The sequence below is a fragment of the Coptis chinensis genome, chromosome 3 (assembly GCF_015680905.1).
Source record: "Coptis chinensis isolate HL-2020 chromosome 3, ASM1568090v1, whole genome shotgun sequence".
NCBI lineage: Eukaryota > Viridiplantae > Streptophyta > Magnoliopsida > Ranunculales > Ranunculaceae > Coptis > Coptis chinensis.
Window position 1 is genome coordinate 82,813,265 of NC_141458.1, and position 16,383 is coordinate 82,829,647.

Consider the following 16,383-nt stretch of genomic DNA (forward strand, 5'->3'; position numbering starts at 1 on the left):
TAATTTACTCGTGTATTTGAATTCACTATATTTCTCCACATGCCACAACTGAAGCTAGCATCCATGTCTAAAAAATTAAGGTAAAAAAAAAAGTAATGTTTTTCCTTTCTTTATTTCCTGTTAAAAGAAATTAAATAAGTGCAATGTTATGTTTATATAGTTTTGGTTTGTTGGGGGTTCTTAGTCTATATATTGTTGTCGCGAATTAGCCAAGTAATACTTTTCTTAACTTTGTTATCTTAAAGTGGAACTTTAGCTCAATGGAAGAGCACTTGAGTATGGAAATATATCTCAAGGGATGGTGGTTTGAATCCACCAAGGTCCTATCCATGGTAGTCATTTTCTTTTTGGGCTAAAGGCTATGTATGTATAATCCAACTCACTTTTTGAGGTAATAAGATAGTCAAGCGTTGCAGAAAAAGATCAATTCGGCACAACTTGAAACCATTTGTTACATATTGTTCTTCTCCTTTCTCATAAGTCTTTACAAAGATCTACAGAGATCTGTTTGATTTAAGTTTTGAGCTCATTGTATTTCATGTCTCTTAAGAACACTACAAAATGATCAATAATAGAAGTTGATATTACACACCACCTTAGATAACTAACGGGAAATTATAAATTGCATGTAAATGCATTGAACTAATCACAAAAAACAATTAACGGTAAATTGGAAACTAAATGCAACTGCAATGAACAAATCTCAAAAAATAATTAACGGAAAATCGGAAATTGGATGCAAATGTTTTGAATTAACCTCAAAGAGTAATTAACGGAAAATAAAAAACTGAATGTAAATGCGTTGAACTGTCCTCAAAGAATAATTAATGGGAAAATTGGAAACTGGATGCAACTACATTGAACTAATCTCAAAGAATAGTTAATAGAAAATTGAAAACTAAATGCAAATGCAAATGCATCGAACTAACCTCAAAGAACAATTAACTGGAACATCGAACTAACTTCAAAAAATAATTAACGGGAAATCAAAAACTGGATGAAAATGTATCGAACTAACCTAAAAAAATAATTAACGGGAAATCAAAAATTGGATGCAAATGCATCGAACTAACCTCAAAAAATAATTAACGAAAAATCAAAATTGGATGCAAATGCATTGAATTAACCTCTAAGAGTAATTAACGGGAAAGCGGAAACTGGATGCAACAACATTTAACTAATCTCAAAGAATAATTAACGGGAAATCGAAAACTGAATACAAATGCATAGAACTAACCTCAAAACATAGTTGTATTATATGTAGTCAATTTCCAGAGGATGTTGCTCAACTGTTTAACAGTTAACACACTTAGTAGTAGAGTCAGGCACTCGGAGCATCTTTAATGGTAAGACCTTTTGAATACCAAACACCAAATTCTTGAAAATTTGATAAAAACCATTTTTAGTGGTGAGACCAAATAAAAAAAACATAAAAAAAAATACCAAATCAAACATTAAATGGGCTCCCATTTGGTGTTTGGTTTGATGTTGTATTAAACGTACGACGCGGTGTTCAATAAGCCGCGTGGTTTTCCAAACACCACGTGGGCCTATGGGCTGTTGTGGGCTTCTTTAGTGCGATTTTCATAAAGCAACGTGGGCTTTGGGCTAAACTGTACGGCGCAGTGTTTCAAAAGTCGCGGTGTGTTTCAAACACCACGTGGGCTTTGGGCTAAATTGTATACTTTTTAACGTGGTGTTTCAAAAACTACGTTGGCTATTCTGGCGCTATTATCCAAAGCAGCGTAGTTTGGTGTCAAATTTTTTATGTCTGGGCTGAAGTTGTTTGGTGTTTGTTTGGTCAAAAAATTTCATGTTTTTCAGATCTCACCATTAAAGATGCTCTTAGGCATAGGTTAAGAATACCATTATGAGATAGAAGAGTTTAAGAATTTAAATAATTGAATTTGATGTTGAGGGTCCTAAACATAAACAAAAGTACTTCATGGGTTAGTATGATGTTAAATAATTGAATATGAGGTTGAAGGTCCTAAACATAAACAAAAAGAAGTTGAAGGGGTTCTTTATTTTTATGGTAAGTGGGATTTTCACGTTACAAGATCGATATAATATATAACGGCACCCGTCTGTAGGACTGGTTTGAAAACTAGTTTAGCCCTAACTATAGTTAAAGTCAGTCGTATATAATAGAAAGTTATTGGCTCGAGTGCATGAAGAAGTGGATAATTTTTTGAAGTCTGACTGTGATAAGACAGATGGAGCTCCTTGAGGATGTTGCAAATGTGAGTCAGGCAAAAGCTGGTGAGGATAATATGGGTGGAAACTTAAACATTGGAGATCCATCACGAAAGAAACCAAATGGCAAAGTGAGTCGAAATATGAAGGGAACATCAAAAAAAGGAAAAGGAAAGAAAAGGCATCAAAAGAAGCCAACAGGTTAGTAAAGAAAAATAATAAAACACATGATCGAAAACTCTATGTTATTCTCCTGTCGTTATATTAATTTGGGCAAATTTGTCATGGTTGGAGGATCCTATGGTCAAGGTATCAGATGGAGCCATAGGAACAACACTGCTCATGTTACCGCAATCCTCAGTGCTGCCCACGCAACACAAGTACACAACAATCAGGTTCGATAATCTGCTTATCTGCACCATAATGTTTACTGTTATTTGTTTATTTGTCATCACTGTCCATATATTAAGGCATTTAAAAATCATTGACCAAATATTAAACTATTTAATAATTAAAAGTAACTTTTTTGATATTGTCAAGCTGCATGTGAACTTTAAGGTACTCAATGACATGTAGATTACAGTATGTCGATCCACCTACAAGTACGGGAGGTCTAAATGCTCAATGTGAAATGGCAAGTTCGAGTTGAGAAACTTAAATATATTACTATTCATGAATTATTTGGATTACTAGAACAATTGGCAACGTTAACATGCCATGAGACTTATATCACTCATCCCGTTCCGAACGGCTTGTAACATATGTCTTTATTTTGGCTTTCAAGACCAAAGCTTCAGGCACGCACCTCATTGATTCTCCATAACTCGCCATCATGGCTCACCAATGATGTGGAGACCTAAACCTGACCTAACGTGGGAGAGCAGGAGGTGCGGGCATCTTGCCTATATAAAGAGGATGATGAACTATGTTTGACCTGATTCAAGTTCCTCCCCAGAGTGAGAGCTTGATACGTAGGCAGTTCGCAGATACGAGCTCGGTCAAATCTAATCCACACACCTTTTCTCCTCGAATCAACCTACATTCGTAAGGTTAACACTAATATAACATTTACATTGGCGCCGTCTGTGGCTCGATTTCTTGAGAAAATCACAACCAATCTTCAAACCAACAAACCTCAAGCTCACGAAGCATGGAAAGCCTCCAAGAACAGGTCAGCTAGATTGGTACGATGAGCGAAAGCATCTCCCTGCTCCAACAGGAAAACGTTGCACTGAAGAATCAAGTAGCAACTCAGAATCCAAACGGTATCACCGTTGAAGACGACATGAACGAGGTGAATCAACAAATCAACAACCTCTCCCAGCGGATCAAATAGAGCACTATGAAGAAGGATGCTACTCAGGTCGTCCAAAAGATGTTGAAGACGTATCGGGCATCCCCCTTCACAACTGAGGTACTTAATAAACCCTCCCCCCAGGATTTCATTCAGCCAAGGTTCGCAATGTACGACGGCAGCACATGCCCTGGTTAGCACATAGTTCACTACATTAAAAGCCTAGCACTCTACAGTGCACAGGAGTTCAACCACATGCAATGTCGTTTGTTCCCTGCAAGCTTGAAGGACGAAGCACTCGATTGGTTTTACTCACTAGAGCTGAACTCGATAAACAACTTTGAGAAGCTAACTGATCAGTTCGCCAGCCAATACGTCCATAATACACATAAAAAAGCTTATCTCGATTCACTCTTCTAGCTATCCCAGAAAAGTGACGAGCTAATCTGCTCCTTAGGGCGATTTAAGACAGAGCTACTGTCTATGGAGAGTGGACTCAAGGAGTCGTTCTCCACCTTGGCCTTCACCAATATGATCCGAAAAAACACTGGTCTCTCCCTGTCGCTAATGAAAGAGCGTCCTAAGACGCTGGCCGAGCTGTACGCCCGGCTGGAGAAATACATTAAGCTACAGGAATGTTTGGAGAGTGAAGGCCTGGAAGAAGAAGAAGAGGTCTCCGCGATCTCAGACGCCGCCCCATCTTCTAAGAAGCGACCCAGACAACAAGGTCAGAAACCCAGCACCAGAACTCACACCAGAAGAGAGTTCACGGTGCTCACCAGATCTCCAAGTTACATACTGGAGAAAATCAAGAAATCTTCATATTACTGACCTAAGGTGAAACAGCCAGAGGACACCCTAGGGAAGCCATACTGCCCTTTCCATAAAGCAAAGTGTCATGAGACCAACGTGTGTCGGGGGTTAAAGCACTATCTACAAGACCTCGTTGAAGCAGGGCATATCAAACATTATACTGATATTACCGATGGCGACCTCCGTCACAAGCTGATGGCTCGCAAAAAGCGAAGCCGAACTCCACCTCGTAACAGCATTAGAGCTCGCTCTCAGGCTAGAGGCCGCTCCAGAGAGCGATCCCATCTTGAGCGCCGCCAGCACTCCTCTGACAGAGACAACAACTAGACTATCAATATGATCATCTTCCAGGATGAATCTATCACGTCCTCTAGGGAGAAGAGGAGACGAGTTGGCGCTCTCCAAGAAGTTTACCATTTCTCCTCACAAGCAGCCCCCATCCCACGCACAAGCAGCCGCAACTCAGGAGATATAACTTTCACTAAGGACGACCTCAACAAGGTATGCCTCCCACATAACAACGTTCTGGTTGTCCACGTCAAAATCAGCCACTGGACAATCAAACGCATCTGATAGATCCAGGTAGCTCATGTGATATATTGTTCTACCAAACCCTCAATGAGATGAGCCTCCCCAAGTCGGTTATGATAGATCCCATAGCCCCCCTCTATGGCTTCAATGGATCTCGCGCCGATCCGATTGGTGACATCATTCTACCTGTCTCAGTGGGGTTGTGAGAAGACAAAGTCAGTATCAACACTCGTTTCAGTGTCCTCGATGTCAACTCGTCCTACACTGCTATATTAGGACGACGTTGGATCCACAAGATGCAAGTTGTACCATCAACACTCCATCAGGTATTACGCTTCCCTGGCCCCAGAGGCATGATGGAGCTCCGCAATAACCAACTCAATGCTTATAATTGTAATCATATCCTCTCAGTAGCCAAGCCCGTTAGGGCTTCACTCAAAAACAAGGGAGAGATCGCCAAAATCAAGTTGGCAGAAGACTTCATTACTGAAGTCAAAAACTTTGCCAAGGCCACACCCGGCGAACTAGCAAAGGAATTGCCTTCGAAGTCAAGACCCCCGAGGTCGCCAAACAAACTCAGGAGAGGGAGGCACCACAAGAGACCAAGACCCCAAAGGTCACCCCTCCCACCAGTACGACAACTTATCCCGAACTCAAGGAGAAGGTCAACCTAGGAACTGAGGACGACCCTAAGTTTGTTTATGTAGGAGCTAACCTTGATCCTACTCTCAAGGCACAACTTGTAAGCTTTTTATCTATGAATAAAGATGTTTTTGCTTGATCGTACATTGATGTCCCTGGAATTGATCTTAATATCGCATGTCACAAACTAAATGACAACCCAAACGCAAAACCAGTTTGCTAGTGACTTAGAAAATTATCTCTTAGGTTCCAAAAAGCAGTTAATGATGAGATTGAAAACCTCAAAAAAGTTGGCTTCATTAGGAAGGTAGAATACCCTGACTGGATCGCTAATATTGTAGCAGTCCCAAAAAAGAACGGCACAGTTCACCTCTGTCTAGATTTTACCAACCTAAATTAGGAAACTTCTAAAGATAGTTTCCCTTTGCCAAGAATTGACTGACTTGTCGACCAGACCTGTCGCCACGAGCTCTTGTCATTCATGGACACTTACAGTGGTTACAACCAAATCCCATTGGCCAAAGAAGACCAAGAAAAAACCTCATTTGTAACAAAACAAGGCATTTACTGTTACAACATCCTCCCGTTCGGCCTGAAGAACGCTGGCGTGACCTATCAACGGCTAGTCATAGATATGTTTCAAGACATGTTAGGAGACACCATGGAGGTCTACATAGATGACATGGTCATCAAAAGTAAGAAAGCAACAGGTCATCTAGATCATCTCAATCAGACGTTCTCCCGACTATGCCAAACTTAAATGAAGTTAAACGCCGAGAAATGTCTATTAGGAGTGTCTTCCAAGAAATTCGTAGGGTATCAGGTCTCCCAACGAGGGATCGAAGCTAACCTAGATCAGATTCGAGTGTTCTTAGACTTGCCCGACCCCAAGACAAAGAAACAGATACATAAACTATCAGGAATGGTGGCAGCTCTAAACCGATTCATATCGAGAGCCTCATACAAATGCCACCCTTTCCTACAAATTCTCAAAAAGGGCGAACAGTTCTCATGGAGCGAACAATGCCACCAAACATTCTTCACTCTTAAAGACTACATGTCAACACCACCCATTCTGGCAAAGCCAACAAATGGCGAAACACTGGGCTATACCTAGCCATATCTAACTTCGCTATCAACTCAATCCTCTTCAAAGAGGAAAAGGGCATAGAAGAGTCGATCTACTTCACAAGCAAAACATTGTTACCAGCATAGAAAAACTACTCCCACCTTAAAAAAGCCATCCTAAAATTGCTATATTCAATACAAAAATTCATACCATACTTCCAGGCACACCCAATCAAAGTGTTTACAGAACTCCCATTGAAAAAGCTTCTCCTCAAAACCAGCAAGACAACACGCATGGCCATGTGGCCATAAGAACTTGGTGAACATCACATTGAGTTCACACCCAGAATTTCTCAGAAAGGACAGGTCGTTGTGGATTTTCTTGTTGACTTCCCAATTGACGACCTAAACTGGGAACCAGAGACCGACATCCCTCCCACTAAACCACTAGACGACTCAGTCTGGTCACTCTTCGTAGATGGAGCCAGCAATCTAGGTGGAAGCGGGATCGGGGTAGTACCTTAATGTCCCCATAGGGCGCTATGGTCGAAAAGTTAGTTTGCATCGATTTTACGACCTCTAACAATGAGGCCGAATATGAAGCCCTGATCATGGGTCTCCGAATGGCGTTTAGCTGAAGGTCCAGGACATCAAGGTGTTCAATGACTCACAATTAGTCGTTCGCCAGATCGTTAAGGAGTACACCACCAATGAAGGTAACCTTTCTAAATACCTTGAAGTTGTGCATCAAATTCTCCCTTCTTTCAAGAAAGCCATCATACAACATTTCCTGTGGGAAGAAAATTGCCATGCCGACAGTTTGGCTTACCTTGCTACTCAAACACCGAACTGTGAGCCTAAGCAATTACTCATTGAAGTAATTGACCAACCTGCTTACCAAACTGAGCAAGTCCTAGAAATCAGCGACCTATGCCTACTCTCTAACATCTAGATGAGTCACACATGGATGTAACCTATCATAGATTATATCCAGCTAGGGCAAACACCAGTATATCGTACCAAGGCCAGACAAGTTCAATACCAAACAAGTCACTACTGCCTAGTAAATGGCAAACTTTTTAGAAAGTCTGCTGGAGGACCTCACCTGAGATGCATAACCCCATAGCAGGATCAAATGATTTTTGCAGAAATCCATGAAGGAAAATGTGGAAATCACGCAGGAGGTCACTCTTTGGCACACAAAGCGATCTCCCAGTGACATTTCTGGCCAAGAATGCAGATCGATGCCAAGAAGTATGTACTGAAATATATCAAGTGCCAAACATTTGGAAACAACATTATTCAGCTAGCTCGCGAACTGATCAACAATTTCAGCCTTTGTCTATTTCATATGTGAGCATGGATATCATGGGCCCATTCATTCCACAGAAAAGCATAGGCTTTTGGTTTGTCCTAGCTGCAACTGATTACTTCACCAAATGGTTGGAAGCGATCCGGCCCATTGGCTCATGTCAAAGAATGTAATGTCAGGAACTTCATCTAGAGTAACATAATCACCAGGTTCGGCCTACTCCACACATTAGTCATGGATAATGGCTCTTAGTTCAAGGGTAAAATAGTTAAGGAGTTCTTGGCAAAATGGAAGGTCGTGCATGCATTCTCCACTCCCAAGTACGCTCAAAGCAACGGTCAAGCAGAAGTAAGTAACAAAGCTATTTTGGAGAACTTAAAGAAAAAGATTGAAAAGAGCAAAAGCCAATTGCTAATGCAGCTAGAGAACGATCTATGGGCTTACAGGACAACAACTCGCTCTAGTATAGGCGAGTCACTGTTCTCACTATGTTACGGTATAGAGGTTGTCATTCCTTCCGAACTAACAATTACAATGACATAATCAGATATCGTTGAGTCTGGACAGAACGACACCATTCTCGCTTGAAAAGTTGACCTGCTGGAAGAACACCGCAACCTAACCGCCATTCGAGTGGCAGCTTACCACTAGACTCTGAGGAAGTCCTATAACAAACAAGTAAATCCTCACTGTTTTCAACCTAGCAACCTAGTCCTAAAAAAGACCAATGCCGACTCGAAGTTGGCACCAACATGGGAAGGCCCTTACATAGTGGAGCGAGTCATTGGCAATAGAGCGTATTGAATCAAAACAAAGGACGAACAACCATTACCACGTCCTTGGAATACTTACTTATTGAAGAAATTTTATCAATAAAGGTTTTTCATTTTCTTGACTTCTTACTCTTATCTCTATTGCTATGCATACAATCCTTGTTTGTATCAATACACAGTTGTCTCTTAAAAGTTACAAGCAAATACTCTCTAGGGCCACAACGCTCTCTAGAGCAACATGCTCACTCGAGCTCAAAGGCTACATAGCTCAAACACTTCTCGCTAATTGGGGACCTACACTTCTAAGATCAATTCAGTGTAGAACGCTCTCTAGAGCAACACGCTCACTCAAGCTCAAAAGCTAGATAGCTCAAACACTTCTCGCTAATTGGGGATCTACACTTCTAGGATCAATTCAGCACAGAACGCTCTCTAGAGCAACACGTTCACTCGAGCTCAAAGGTTACATAGCTCAAACACTTCTCACTAGTTAGAGGCCTACACTTCTAAGGTCAACTTAGTGCAGGACACTCACTAGAGCAACACGCTTACTTAAGTTATAGCGCTCACTAGAGCAACACGCTTACTCAAGCCAAAACGCTCACTAGAGTACCAGACTCACTCGACGCTCACTTGAGCAGCACGCTCACAAGGATCCCTAGAGCAATATGGTCACTCGAACCCTAAAGTGATCTAGAGCCACAATCTTATTAGATTTTGCATAACACACACTTTTAAGTTCAACTCAAATTCAAATATCAAAACAGCAAGCAATTGCATTCAAAACAAAAGGGAAAGACGGAAGCAAAATAAGCATGCATTGTATATAAGAAAAATGGGAACTGCCTGAACAAACTCAGGAACCCAGTTCATAAACTAAACGAGCTATTTGGACATCCCAAAAAACCAACTCGGTTAGAACACAAGCATCACCATCCCAAACTACCCAAAACATTTCGGGAAACCAGTTCATCTAAGTATCAAAACAACAAAACAAATAATAAAGCGAACTGCCCAGGTCACCCGATGAAACCAGCTCTTAATGTATCTGGCCTATGTCACGACCATCTTGAAGCGAACTGCCCAAGCAAGCCCAAGAAATCAGCTCTACTGTATCACAATTTTCAAAAAATTACCAACCTCCCAACTCTCAAGAATAAGAATAAATCAAGCAACATGGTTCAAGGCTTCAGACTGCAATGGCTCTAAGTTCTCGGGAACAACATTCTCAACATCGGCAGGCAGATCGGCAATAGAAGGCTCTAGAGCGCCAGTAGGCTCTTCAGTTCACTCAACAGAGACAACACTAGTAGACGGAGCAGTACTTGCATCTCCAAGTACGCTGAACTCAATTGTACCTAGAGCCCCACATTCATGCTCTTCCTTCCACTAAAGGTACGTCAATTCCAGCTCATCATAGTCTTGACCCAAAGCATCATAAGCCTGCTGAGCTCTCTGAGCAACCCCTTTACATGTCTTGGCATACTCTGTAATATTAGCCAGCTTCTCTTTCAGCTCTTCCACAGAGTTGCCCATCACCAACCTCTCCAGAACAATATTATTGTACATCTTCTCCAGCTCCTCCAATTCTTTCTTCTCCGCCTCCTGAATGACCTGAACATTTGCCAGTTTTTCTTTCACCTTCTCCAGCTCGCCCTTCTCACCCTCGCTGATTTGCACCATCTGCTTCAATTTCTGGTACCCAGCGAGCAGCTGCATGAGAAACATCAATGTTAATCCCAAATATATGGAAGATAAGAAAGAACAAAGTGGTACGCTGCTTTCTAAGCAATGGGCCATGTCCATTGTCCTCAAGTTCTCATCCAGATCTTTAGCATCCAACTCTTTCCTGTCACCATCCAACACAATTCCATCCATAATACAACTAGCAATGGGTGCCGACCTGAAGCTGTAGTCGGACTTTTTAACCGCATGCTTCCTCCCCGTCTTCTCACTAACATAGACGAGGTTTCAATCCAAGTCGTCACCCCTACTCCTCACGGAGGTCGTCTTACCAACATCCCTTGCAGCGACCTTCCCCTTACCACCCATATCAGTTGAACTCATACCTTTTTCAAAAATTTCGAGGTCGAGCCCGCTAAGGTCGACCTGATGCATCAACCTTGAACTCCACCCTCCCCCTCCACTAGATCGCTCTTGCACCTCACCACCACTACCACCCACAGAGCGTTATACAATCCTGGCCAGCTTGGTAACCCTGGAGTCCGATGCATCAGCTTTCCTCTTTACTGAGCTACCCCGCCCACGAGCGACAAAGCTAATGTCCTCCAGGTCCAGCGGGGAGCCCTCCCTAATTCTCTCTAGAGGAACCACGTCAACACCCTCACCACCACCCCTCCTATCAGGTCGCTTGGTTGATGATTCAACTCGTCCTGAGCCACCTACACCTCCACCAGCTCGCCCCTGACCACCCTGACCCCAGTTCCTTGCCTCCCTCGTCATGACACCGCTATCTTCTCTGTCCATGCTCAAACTACAAGACGAATCACTATCAACCTGACTGCGAGCTCTTTTCTTCTGCTTCCTCCTCTTCAACCTAATCTCCCGACCCCCCCCCCCCCCTCTCCACAAAATAACTTGCTACCTCAGGCAACTTCTCCTGCTTCTGAGCTTGACTAAGCTTAGCAAACTTCTCAATCACGCCACACTTAGTTCGCCTTGTAATAGCAACCTCTGCAAGACAACCAATTCAAAGATCAGTTCAATACAACACATATTTCTTAATATACAACAAAGAACACAGAAACATACCAGCAAAATTACAAACCCTAGTGTGGACACTAAACCTAGAAGCACAATAGTTTCCAATCACCAGCAACGGCCTCTTCTCCCAAGGTTCATTACTAATCCCATCATGGACGCTCAACTTCTTAGCAAATGCCCGTAAACTAAAGTTATTGGCCCTAGACCGCTTCATAGCAAAATGTTCCACAATATCGGGACCTCAATACGATACTCACCACTCTTATTCAACAGGTCAAAAACCCTTAACAAACATCATGTATTACCAACAAACTGGTAGGGCGCTTTCTCACAAAAATTTAGAAATTCATAAGTTAGCTTGGACAACAGTAACCTCATTCCAGCCCTCAGTTGTCCCTCACAAACGACCACCCCGTAATCACTTAGAACGAACTCTGTACTAAAGACGTTCTCCACAGAACTCAAGTCATAAATAGCCAGCTCTCTCATAGTTATACCACAAGCTTCCCTTAACTCTACAAAACTGTTCACAATGTTTTTATCTACAATCCTAGGAGGTAGACCACTAGAGGAAGATGCTGCAGCAGAGTTTGAACTACTTGCTATAGCAATTATAGACTCAAATTTCACATCTTCCTCCCCACTCTCAAACCCTACCGACTATACTAGTACCTCATCAGATCACGTGTCATCTGAATCAGACATAATTATGTTTCTTTCTTCCCCTTCGGTTTATGTTACTGTAGGGGATTTTCTAACTATCTCCTGATCCTCCTCTGTGCCTTGTGATTCAAAATCTTTTTCTTGATAGAGAAAGGATGAGATGATTTAGTGTTCAGGGTTAAACCGCCTGGTGGCTGCCTACGCATCTCCTTGTTTATTTAGAAGAATCAAACCCTATTTTGCCTAGTTTCTAAGAGAGAATTCCTATGGTTTATATAGGAGGAGCCTTGAGAATCCTAGGGTTAGGGTTAACCTCACCGCTTATGAGTTTCCTTCCATCTTTGGACTTTGCCTTCCTAGTAGGAATCCTCTCCTTATGGAAGTCTGAATCTGGACCATATCTTATTAGAGGTAGGTTTCCTTGTTGGTCATAATATCCCATCGCATATGGGAAGATTATATCTAAAAGGTAACTCTTAAAGATATGTTATTCTGATTCCTTCTTTATCATCAAAGATTGCCCTCTTTAGTTTTTTTTCTATTCAGGAACTGCCTTTATCAGTTCCTAACGACTTGGAGAGCTGGCATATTCAGAGGCAGGTCGTCACGTGAGACTAGCACATGCTTACGACACACTGGTGATAAACACGAGATAACTTGTTCCCAGAACTAATCTGATGATTCTCGTCTTATTCCAGGTATCCATAGTCCTAGGTCATTTCCCATACACGTGTCATCTAATCAATGACGGGAAATCCCCCTTACAAATGCCCCCTCTCATGTCATCTAGCACGTGGGCACTTGAACCGACACTCTTTTGGCGCGAGAATATTTTTCATAAACAGTTGTTGGAACTGTTTACGGACTCACCTAATTAAGGCTCTGAAAAAACCGCTTTAGCAGACATGCCATTTCCCGAAAAAGGTAATGATGGTAGTTCCATCCCGAAAAGGTGCAATGCTTGGGTTAATCGTAACCTTCCATTGCATCCTTATATAAAGGGACCTAGAGAGAGAATCTCCTTTATCTCCTCTGCTAGCTTTCTCTGCATACAAACTTTCTGCTCTCCTGCTAAGGTTTAACTAAAAATTCAAACTTTCTATCCTTTCTGACTATGACGAACCCAAATTGGTCACTTATCAACTTTGGGGATCTCTCTTCCCTAGAACTGATTAGAGAGAGATTTCACATCCCTGCCAATATTGGGCTTGAGTGGGGGAGATTATCTGATGAGTTATCCTACAAAGAGGTTGTGCTCATCACAATTGGTCAACTCAGGGCCAGTCTCACTCTTCCTCTCCACCCATTGTTGAGAGAGTGTCTGATCCACTTCAATCTTGCCGATCAAGCGGTGCCCATGTTCTACAGATTTGTCATGTACTCTGCCATACTGGTAAAGAGGCATGGATTCGTCTTGAATAGATGGGTGTTTAGGTATATTTATGAGGTTCGTCGCATCCGGAACCAATCTTACTACTATCTAATGACTAGGGACAATAATGCTCCGATCGTCTTCTTTGAGGGAAAGCACAGTAATGAGGGTTGGGCTGATCACCACATTCGGGTGTTGGGTGATGAGTGGGACCTTCGTCCTCAAGATGCTCATGGTGAACCAGTAAGGATTCTTGTTCCCATAAAACATACTCATGCACCAACCAATAAGCATGCTTTCTCATGAATTTACAAATCCTCCATAAGTGCTTTCAATTAATTTCTCTTGTCATCATCCCTTAGATGACTCTTCCATATGGAACCAACTTACCGTAACTGATGTTACTATTGTGGATTTCATCAACAAGATCTCTAAAGATCAAAGGATGCCCTGGGTGGTAGTTCCTAACCTCACCCGCCTCCTTGAGCATTTCAACATGTCTACTAAAGAACTGTTGGCACTTGCCCCCGGCTTTTCTCCATTTGGGATTAACACTGTGAACACTAGGCGGACAGTACTCCCTCCTCCTATAGATAAAGATGTTGGTATTCTTCCCCCTCCAGGTTAGGAAGAATCTTCTCTTAACCCTAGAAGAAAGGGGAACCATAAAGAGAATAGTTCTATTGTGACTTCCGGTGATGCTGCCACATCGGGTACAGTTCATGAGCCTGATGTCAGTGATGATTATATAATCACAGGTGGGAGGGGCCCTGAACTGCCACACGAGCTTCTGGCAGCTAGCAATTTTAAAAAAGGAAGTACGCGTGTCCAACCGTTCGAAGTTAAAGAAAACTGATTCTGCTCTTGTTCCTAGTGCTGCACCCTCAAGTAAGATAACCAAATTTTGACTTCTATAGGTGGATGAAAAGATATCTTTTAAGGCTCCTATGAATGTTCTAAGTAAGTTTTCTAAAAAATTTACTGCACCACTACCAGTTCCAGACCTTCTCCTAGGTTCTAAACAGGCTGGTGACCATGTACCTTTCACTGTTAATCATTCCCTTCCCAATGACTGAAAAGGGAAAGACTTCATTGAGACGGCTGCCACAACTGTTGCTCTCCTTCATCCTCGAGCTGATAGGAGGAGGAGGGCAGATGATATGCCCTTCTCTCCAGAATCCCCAGACTCTTCTGAAAAGGAGATGATCGTGGAGATGAGGCATTGGGGCTAACCTGATGAACTTCCCGTTACCAGTAAGCACTCAGTTAATGATGTTGACATCGCATTTGGAGTTCTAGAAGTTGTGTGACTTCCTATTAATAGAGTTTAAGCTAGTATGGCTAGTAGTCTGGATCTGTCATTTAACAGATCTGCCGTTTATCTTGCCAAGGTAAAACTTCCTTCTCTATACAACGTTCTATTTTTCTCATTGTGTTACTTACACACCTTGTATTCTTTTTCAGTTATTGAATAACTTCTTAGCCATGAAAGAACCAATCTTTGCGACCTCCGTTAGTACAGCTGCTGATGACATGGCCACTAGTGAGCTGAACTGGGCAAGAGAGGCTGTTGAGAAAAAGGCTGAGGAACAGCAAACCCAAGTAGATCAACTTTTGGCCAGAGAAAAGAAGTCAAATGCTGGCTTCAGGAATATGATAGAGACGGTTGCCAACCTCCAAAACTCTCTAGACAAGGCCCAAAAGGGAGCTGCTGAGGCTGCTTCTTGGAAAGTGAAATTCTTGGAACTGTGCTCCCAATTTACCACCCTGCAAGCAAAGTAGGACCAAGTCCAGGGGGAGCTTCACCATAGCAATACCGAGATGAGAACCATTGGCTAAGCCATTACTCATGCAAATGAAGTCATGACAAGCTATGAAAGGGCTCTCAAAGAGAAACGTCTATGTTTTGAAAAGAAGGCTGGTGATCTTTGGGCGGAGACCTCTGAGTTCTATTCTAAGGTGGTGTAGGAGGCAAATAAGAGGTCAGCTGAGAATGTTATTCGTTTTGCTCTGAGAGTACTTGATGTTTCTGAAGACTCCTTCAATGCAGCCGAACAAGTTAAGTTTGAGAAGGCTATTGAGGCTATTGGATATGTTTCTCAACTGGATGATCAGGGGCGAGTAACCAACCCTTTCATCTTATTTCCTTATCTGAATACCAGTATCACAGCGATTCATAATGAACTTATGCCTGATGTTTCCTCATCTTATGGAGAAGACACCGATGATGACATGCCTACCGTTCAGCTTCCTTTTTTGCCTATGCCCATTTAAGGTGAATGTTCTGTTCAGCCCTCGACCATCCCAGCCAATCCAATTGCACAGTCAGTTCGTGAGAGTGGCCTAGGAGTTCTTGACGTTGGTGTAGTAGCAAGTATTGATGCTAAACAAAAATTCAACTTTACCCCTACTCAACAGGCTAAGTAAAAACTTAGCTATTTAGTTCATGATTCCGAAAACATTTATTTTGAAACAATATTACTATGGGTCTGTAATATTGAGCTATGCTGCTCACATACTATTTACTCACTGAGCTCTATAGCTCTTCTAGTTTATGTATACATTTAAAATATTTTATGTTATATAGCATATTATGACATGAACTACTATGCATATTCTACCCTTGATGCCCGCAAAGTTCATTTGGAACAATAATAGGTGACCCTAAGAGGCTAAACAGGTTAAATTGAGGCGTAACCAGAATCTGTTCAGGATATCATGGGAGCCGTCCAAGTTTAACCGTAACTGAGAGTTTAATTGTAATAGAGAAACAACGTCAGAGAGAAGCCATGTGTCTATACAAAGGTAACTTGGTGCCTTGAGCACAACACTGTGTTTAATAATGATAGGTCCTGTCTATTTAAAAAATAAATAGGTTATTGCGAGAATAACAGTGGAAGAGTCTTCCTCAGCGCAATCATGCCGATATAATTCCAGGCTAATGATTGTGTGCTACGATCAGGATCCAACCCATATCTTCCCAACAACCTCCATT